Consider the following 8686-nt stretch of genomic DNA (forward strand, 5'->3'; position numbering starts at 1 on the left):
TATTCACCAAGAGACGGATGCATTGAGTTTGGTTACAACATGGCAGAAGGGACAGGGAGCTCTTTGAAGTCTCTTTTATAAGGGCACTAATCCATTCACGAGGACTCCACCTTCACGACCTGATCACCCCCAAAGGCCCCACCTCCAAATACCATCACATTGTGAGTTAGTATTTGCACATATGAATTTTGGGGGACATAAACATTCAATCTATAGTAGTCTCTTAGTAAAACATAATATCACTTAACACCTATTAGAATGGCTAAAAAAGCCAAAAATAAAACAAAAATGAAAAACACAAAACCCCCTGACAATACCAAGCATTTGCAGAAATTAGAGCAAGTGGAACTCTTGTACATTGATGGTGGGAAGGCAAATGGTGCAGTACAGGAAAGCAGTCTGAGAGTTCCTCAAAAAGTTAAGCATAGAACAATCCTACTTCTAGGTATTTACCCAAGAGAAATGAAAATTTATGTTCACACAGAAACCAGTATACTAATGTTTACAGTGGCTTTATTTGTAATCATCAATAACTGGAAGCAACCCAAATATCCCTTAACTGGGGAATGGATAAACAAATGGTGGTACATTCATACAGTGGAATACTACTCAGGAATAAAAATGGAATGACCACTGATAAATGGATGAATCTCTAATGCACTATGTTAAGAGAAGGAAGCCAAACTCAAAAGGTTACATACTGTATGCCATTTTGTGATATTCTAAAAAAGACGAAATTACAGGGAGAGAAAATAGACGGGCGGTTGCCATGCACTGGAGGTGGGGGAAGGAGTCGACTGCAAAGTAGCACAGGGGCATTTTTTGGGTAATGGAACCAGCTGTTCTGTATCTTGATTGTGGTGATCTACACGACTGTAGATGTTTGTCAAAACTCATAACACTACACTCGAAAGAGTAAATTTTTACTCTGTGTAAATTATATATTAATTAAAAAAAAAGGTGCACAAATTCTATAGGTCTCTTTGTTCCAAAAATATCCTAGGTCTATATTTTTATAGAGTATTAATTAATTCTTTTACTGTCTGAAGAGATAGTTAAGTGAACCTGTGTCCCACCAAAGCTAACAAAATAAATGTCCTTTACAAGAGGTCTCTAAGCAGCATCCCTGTTGCAAGACATCATAGGAAGAACAATGAACAGGGGAGTCAGGAAATCAGGGTTCCAACACCAGGTAGTTACTAACTAGTTTTGTGATTTTAGACAAAGCACTTAAGCTTCCTAGGGTTAGCTGCCCTATCTGTGAAATGGGAATAAACCTACCTCACAGAGTATTATGAATAGCAAAAGCCAAATGAAAAGAGCACACTGAAGTGCTTGTCAAAATTACTGTTCTCTTCCACCATAAGGTACTATTATCCCTTGTTTAACTCTAATACCTGACTGTGTAATGATTGCTGGCTCTGCTGGGCAGCGAGGTAGGCACTGTGCAGGTAGTAACTTGTAATCGTCACAACCACAGCTTGTGGCTGTACCAGTGTTACAGCAACTTTAATTCACGGAGAAGGAAATTGAAGTTTTCAGAGGTTGCACAGATGCACCCAAGTCACCCAACTCGTCCAAGGTAAAGTGGAGACAGAATTCAGTGCTGACCCTGAGCTCACGGTCTTACGCACCCCTGCATCTTGCTTCTCTCGGAGCTGTTTTCTATTTATAGGCAAAGTGTCCAAGTTGGACTATGATATATACACACAGAGAATTGTATTGCATATACATGTAGATATTATATATACACAATATACATAAGAAAGTCGACTATCTACTAACCCACTGGTGTTTTTGATCAATATAGATATAAAAAAGATAGAGGGCAGAGTGAATGAAATCAGCATTTTTATTACTTGGCCAAAAAATGTTACTTGGAGCAAATAGACGTTGTTTATTTACCCAATAACGTCCCCCTCCTTCCAATTTTTTTATTGTGGTAAAATACACCCAATAATATTTTTATAAAAAATGATGAGATCTTACTTTGGTATCTAACTTACTTGGGGTGACTTAATGCACTTTCTTGAAGTAAATGCTTTTTCATTTCAATACTCTTTTAAGGGTATATTTGAGGCTATAAATTACATTTAAGACTCATGTTAGCTGTACCCCATACGTCCCGATGTGTAGAACTTTTATGGTTGTTCAGGTCTAAAGATTTTGTAATTTCTGTCATCATTTCCTCTTTAACTCATGAATTGTTTGGAGATGTACTTAATCAAAATACGGTGTTCCTCCTTTCTATACTGTTGTTGATCTCTAATTTAGTGATAATGTGGTTTAAAAACGTAATCTCTCTGATAGCAAATTTTTGAAAAATTTTGAGTTGTCCTTTGTGACCTGGTATGTGGTCAATTTTGATAAACATTTTGTGTGTGCTTGAATAGAATGTGTATCTTCAATTTGGGGAGTGCAGAGGTTCCTATAGCTGTAATTAGTGCATTGAATCCATGATGCACGGCCAGCAACAAAAATGCAATTTTAAATTTATTCAGTAGGAGTAAACTTCCTCTGTTCCTGGATGTAAATTCTGGGAAACGTGACATATTTTATATGGACTCTTAAATAATAGACAGTCCTGTTCTCACTCTAGTCCCAAATCGCCATCTCTGCTCAGTGTCCTGCAGGAGACACCAGTCAGTGCTCCCATCTATGTCCAGGTGAGACTGCACCTCCATCTAAGCTAAGGTCTGTAGTTGGTTGTGGCCTATCTTGGTGGGGCTAGCTGGCTTCTGGATCCTAGTCTATTCTCGCTCCCCTCATCAGCATCTCCTTAACCTGCTACTACTTCTGTGCTTCCTATCTTCATGAACCAAACCAGCACCCACCTGCCTAGGTCAGAACCAAGAATTATCTTGGACTCCTCTTCCCACTTCCATCCCCGTTTCTAACAAACACAGAGACTCGTCAACTGTGCTTCCCAAATATCTCTCAAATTGGCCCACATCTCTCACTCTTTGCTGCCACCATCTCTGTTCTGGCCACCTTTATCTATTGGTCACTTCATTGCACATTCATCTCACTTCATTGCAATTGCCTGCAAACGGATCCTCATCTCTGTTTCACCCCCGACTAAATTCGTGCTGCTGTAGCCAGTGACTTTTCTGACATGTAAATCTGATTACATCATTCTCTTCTCAACTCATTCAGTGGTTCTCTATACATCATAGAATAAACTTCAAACGTTAACTTTTCTTACATGGCCCTTCAGGATCTGGCTCCTTTTTAAAAAGTTTCTCTCCAGCGTCTTCTGTGATCGTTTCTCTCTTCCCGAAACAAATCTTCACTCCAGCCATTCTTTCAGGTCGTAATATATGCTACGCCCTTTCACCTGGAAACATAATGTATAGGGCTCGTTGTCTTTGAGGTTGATAATATTTCTTGAGTTTACAAATCTTAACTCCAAAGAATGAAATGATGGAAAAAAGATTATACATACACACTCACACATACATACACACATACATACACACACACATACATACACAAATACACATATATACACACACATGCACATACAGTTGTATGTGCATACGTATATACATACAGACATACCTTGTTTTATTGCACTTTGCTTTACTGCACTTAGCAAATATTGCATTTTGTATGGATTGAAGGTTTGTGGCAACTTTGTGTTAAGCAAGTCTATCTGAGCTGGAGGCTCAGATAGTAGTTAGCATTTTTTAGCAATAAAGTATTTTTTAATTAACATATGTACATTGTTTTTTAGATATATGCTCTTGCGCACTTAATAGACTATAGTATAGTGTAAAATGTCTTTTATATGCACTAGGAAACCATACAATTCATGTGACTTGCTGTATTGCAATATTCGCTTTATTGTGGTGGTCTGGAACTGAACCCGCAGTATCTCCAAGGTACGCCTGGACATATATACATATATAATATATATTTGGGATAACTATATGGAAAAATGTACATAAATGTATACATATGATGGAAATTTTAATGATCAATAAATGCTTTTAAAAATTGTCCATGGATATCCAATTATAGATGTCACATTAACCAATACATGAATTTCCTCTTCTTCCCTAGACCCCATTAGAATCATAGCAAGGACATTTAAAACGTATAGATCCATGAGGATAAAAAGAATGGGATTGGAATCAATAGCAGATAAAAGATTTCCACATATTTCTGGAATACAGATTTAGCAAATTTAGCAGAGCAGAGGAAGCTGCATTTTCAGCTGCACACAGAGGGAGATAGAGACAAAAGATATCAGATTTGCCCAGAGGAATCTGAGAAAGACTCAGGCTTCTGGAATGCCAGGTAGAGTAGTGGATGAGATTTAGGCTGAGTGCTGAGAACAAGATTAGATGGGTCAGCTGACTGCTATCTTTTTTGGGGAGGCATAAAATGTCAGCAGCCTGGTTTCTGCCCTGAGCCTAGAGGTCCGAGGTGACTTCTGGGACTCAAGAGTCTCAGAAAAAAGACCGCCACATACCTGTTGTTTGAAGAGTTAAAAAGATAAAATCAAGAAAATCTCCCAGAAAACGGAACAAAAATATAAAGACAGAAAAAAATATGAAAGAGTCCAAGCAGCGTAATGATTAAACCAGTAGGATCCACAACTGACTAACAGGGTATCCAAAGAGGTAGAGAAGACAAAGGTACAGAAATGATCCAAGAAACAGTCTAAGAGAATCTCCCGTGGTTAGGTCTGTTCAGATCTCACTTCTCAGAGAGGCACTCCCTGGCCCACCTGTCTAAACTGTAGCCCCTTCACCCAGCACTCTGTCCCCCACCTCCGACTTAATTTTCCTCCTCTGGACTTGTAACCGCCTGACATACTACGTATTTTACTTGTCAATTTAACGTCTCTCTTCCCCATTACAGTGTAAGCCCCCTGCAGGCAAGGATTTTTTCAGTTTTGTTCACGGTGGCATCCTCAGCGCCTAGCTGGTGCTCAGCACAGTAGGTCTTCAATAATTATTTGTTGAGTGAATGAATAAGTGAATGATGCAAGAGATCGAAATCCTCATCTGCCATGGAAAGAAGTCAGTTGAAAATGCCTCAAGTTGGTTCATCAATAAAGAGATTGATAAGCCTATAATTTAGGAACATGAGGCAACCACCTGAAGGAACAACTAAAAGAATTAAGGGCACTTAGCAGCATCTGAGGAACAGGACAGAGAGCAGGAGTGGGAGGAGGTGAGTCACTGTTGTTTCTCCTTATAAATTTTTTCGAACCATTTGCTTTTTTTCACCATGTGCCTGTACTCTTTATTAAAAAAAAAGAGTGTATATGTCTTAGAAAATATTTTGTCTTTATTTACTGTAAATATGTCATATCAACAATAATAATAGATAACATTTATTGAGCACGTATGACATGGCGTTGTGCTCAACTTTCTATGGATTATTGAAGAATGTATTATGTATCTGTTGTCATTCCATGTGGATTGAAAACATCTGGATTTAACCTAAAAATAGAAAAAACCCACCCACTCAATCCCAAAATATAAATATTTAGTAACATAAACTCAATTGAATAAATTCTGCTTATCGATCCTCATAACAAAGATACAAATTTGATATGCCTCCTCATGTCCTTAAAATGCAAGAAAAAAGTATCACACAAAAATTTTTTAAATAAAGTTTTTATTTACTAGGAAATCCTCGTAGAACTGCAGAAGCACTTGTCAACAGGATTTGTTGCCACAGGAACTGTAGAAAGTGAAGAGAAAAGGGTGCATAAGCTCTTCTGGAAACAGCCACAGTGCCATCTGCCCGCTTTGTCACCACCCTCCCTTCCTGCCACATTTCTCTTTCAGACTGTTCATCTGCAATGTAAGTGGCCTTTGTTTCAGGAAATTTATGAGATTTTCACAACATGAAATGGCTTCTGACAGAGTCATTTTTTGGCCTCAGCTCTGATCTGCTTCCTTCTGTCTGTGCCCGGATTTTCTGCCGTAACGTCATCCTCCAGTTGTTCAGGAACACGCGGGGCCAGTCACCACCGCCAATCATTCTTCAGTCATTCCAGAGGTGGAATCTAAGCATTGATCGTTGTTTAAAAAACCCTTCTGGCACAATTCTTTCGTTTGGATGCTTTGGTGTTTAGACTTGCTATGGATCCGCTGGGAGCACCCTCTCCTTCCCTTTTCCCTTTTGCTTGGCTGCACTCATTCCCATCTCTCCAGCTTCAGCTCAGGTGGGTCCTCCCTGCAGGAGACTTTCTCTACAATGATACCACCTAAATGGGCATCCTGCACCTCCTGCAGGTCCTGGGGCCTCCCTCTGACATTTCACTCCATAGACTGTATTGTTGCTGCCATTTATTTCCTGACTCCTGTGCTGGACCTTATGCTCCGTGGGCACAGAGATAACTATTTGTCTTGCTACCTCCAGTACATGACAGAGTGTCCTGGGCCCTAGTAGGTGCTCAGTGAACATCTGTTGGATGAATGGATGTATACATGAATAAATGAGTGGAAGCAACTGTCACTGTATGCAGTTCCACTTTAGTTTGCACATCCTGAGTGTATGCGAAAAATAACACCCAAAACAACAGCACAGCTGTGCTTAACAATTACTGAGCCAAAGTCTAATGAGTTAAAAAATATTGGCCTAAATCCAGAAGTTAAGGGAAAAGGAGATAAAGAGAAGGCTGTGCATATTTCCTGTGTTCCGTAGGAAATGAATATTTCCTAAGCTCTTTTCCTCTAGCAATTTCCTAAGCAAATTGAGAATGCACCATATAATTTTACAGCCCCATGAACTAAGAAAGTAAAATGCTTTCAAAATGGTTCGTGCCACATGCTACAACCTATCATCTTATTTATGGCTTGACAAATAGGTGAGGGAAGCTGTCATATTCTCCTCTTTCTTCAGAGCCTTGGAATAATAGTTAACAAAGACCACATTGAGAACTTAACTCGCCTTATCACCCATGAGATCAGGTTCTGAATTATGTGAAGCAAAGTGGACTCACTATGGCCCCCTGCCCCCCACCCGCACCCCTTCAGCTGGAGCACAAGATGACTTAGAAGCATGCTGGTGACTTCATGCTTTTCTTCTGCTCTTCGTTGGACTGGAGCCAATGTGCGCTGAGTGCCCTCACAAACGACACGAGCAAATTGGAAGAGAAACTCAAAGGTGGTTTTCAAATTTTAATCTAAGGCTAGTTGAAAGATGATTGCTTAAGGAGGTGTGGTCATTCCGCGAGTATTGGGAAATTGGGCAAGATTTCATTTTTTAGTTCAAGTTATGCGACAGGCTAAGGAATAACAAATTGAAGAGACAAAACTCCCTTGGAACTACCTCAAGGACGTACAAATGAATAGAAGGAAGAAACAGAATTATTTTGATACTTTGATGGCTTCTGTGTTTTACGTGTGAAGCTGGCTTTTCAGTTTATGTAACTCTGAGGGAAAAATGGGTAAATCAGGATGCTATTAATAATTGTGGGAGAATTTTCATTGACTTGTATAAGATTAGACTCTATGTCTGTTTTCACATGGCAGTTGTTTCTTTTGTAAGAAAAGTACTTCTTTTAAATGGAATGTATCTTTGATTTGAATGGTGTTCCAGAGACATATTTATTTGAAAGTTGAAAGACTCTTGGTCACAAATCTCTATCACGTTATCCATTATGACAAAAATAATAGCCACATTATCTTTCATTTATCCATGTGTGATAATATGTAATATTTCATTTACTTTCTTTACTGGCTCTACTTTGTGTACTAGCTTCTGGCTAGAATTATAATTATTATTATTTATGCTTAATTACGAATGACTGTATTTTTATATTATCTTAAGTTTAAGAAAAGACATATCTTCCACATATATTTAGCTTAAGGTAATATATATATACATACATATATGGAGATTTAATATCTATATCTATGTTTATATCTATATAACTATACATAGCCGTAGTAACTGAAATAGACAAGCTCTCTCATGAAACCTCACTGTTGACTATGGGGTTGCTATTTTGCTATTTGTTAGTTTCAAACTCCGGTAGGTTCTATTATCAGTCCAGGAAGTTCCTTGTTTGTCTAACCTGGAAATACAATAGGAAGCTCTGCACACGTGAGATAGGAGAGAGCCAGGAAGGGTCCCCCATCCAGTAGTATTTCCTTTATAGGCTCTTATTCCAAATTTTCACCACTTGGAACTAACTCCTTTGTGTTTAGGCTTTGTGGACATCTTAGTATCACAGAATCCTAGAATTTTGAACCTAGAAGGAATGTTAAACATCTAATCCAACCGCCAACCTCAGTCTATAAATAAGGAAACTGAAACACCGAGCTTTGTCCAAGGTGTCACCATCTGAGAGCTGTAGAACCAAAAGTGGAATAAAGGTCTTCTGAAGGGCAGTCAGACCCACTTGCTGTGGGTCGCCACGTGCTTTCATTTATTCATGCTTTAGTTTATGGCATAGTTAGGACTCTTCTGGGTGAAAGTGAGAAAAACCCAACTCGGACACACCTCAAGAAGAGAAGAAACTTTATTAGCCTTCAGGCACAGCAGGATCCAGTGGCCCACATAGTGTCTTCGACACTTGCTCTGTCTCCGAATCTTGTCTCTGCTTCCCTCTGTGCCGGCTTCATCCTTTGTCATGCCCATCCTACTGTGGCAACATGCCTTCCTCAGAAGTTACAGGCATGCATCCTACTAGTTTCACTTCTACCAGAGAGAAAGG

This window comes from Ceratotherium simum, chromosome 17, assembly GCF_057802395.1.
Source record: "Ceratotherium simum simum isolate JZ-2026a chromosome 17, ASM5780239v1, whole genome shotgun sequence".
NCBI lineage: Eukaryota > Metazoa > Chordata > Mammalia > Perissodactyla > Rhinocerotidae > Ceratotherium > Ceratotherium simum.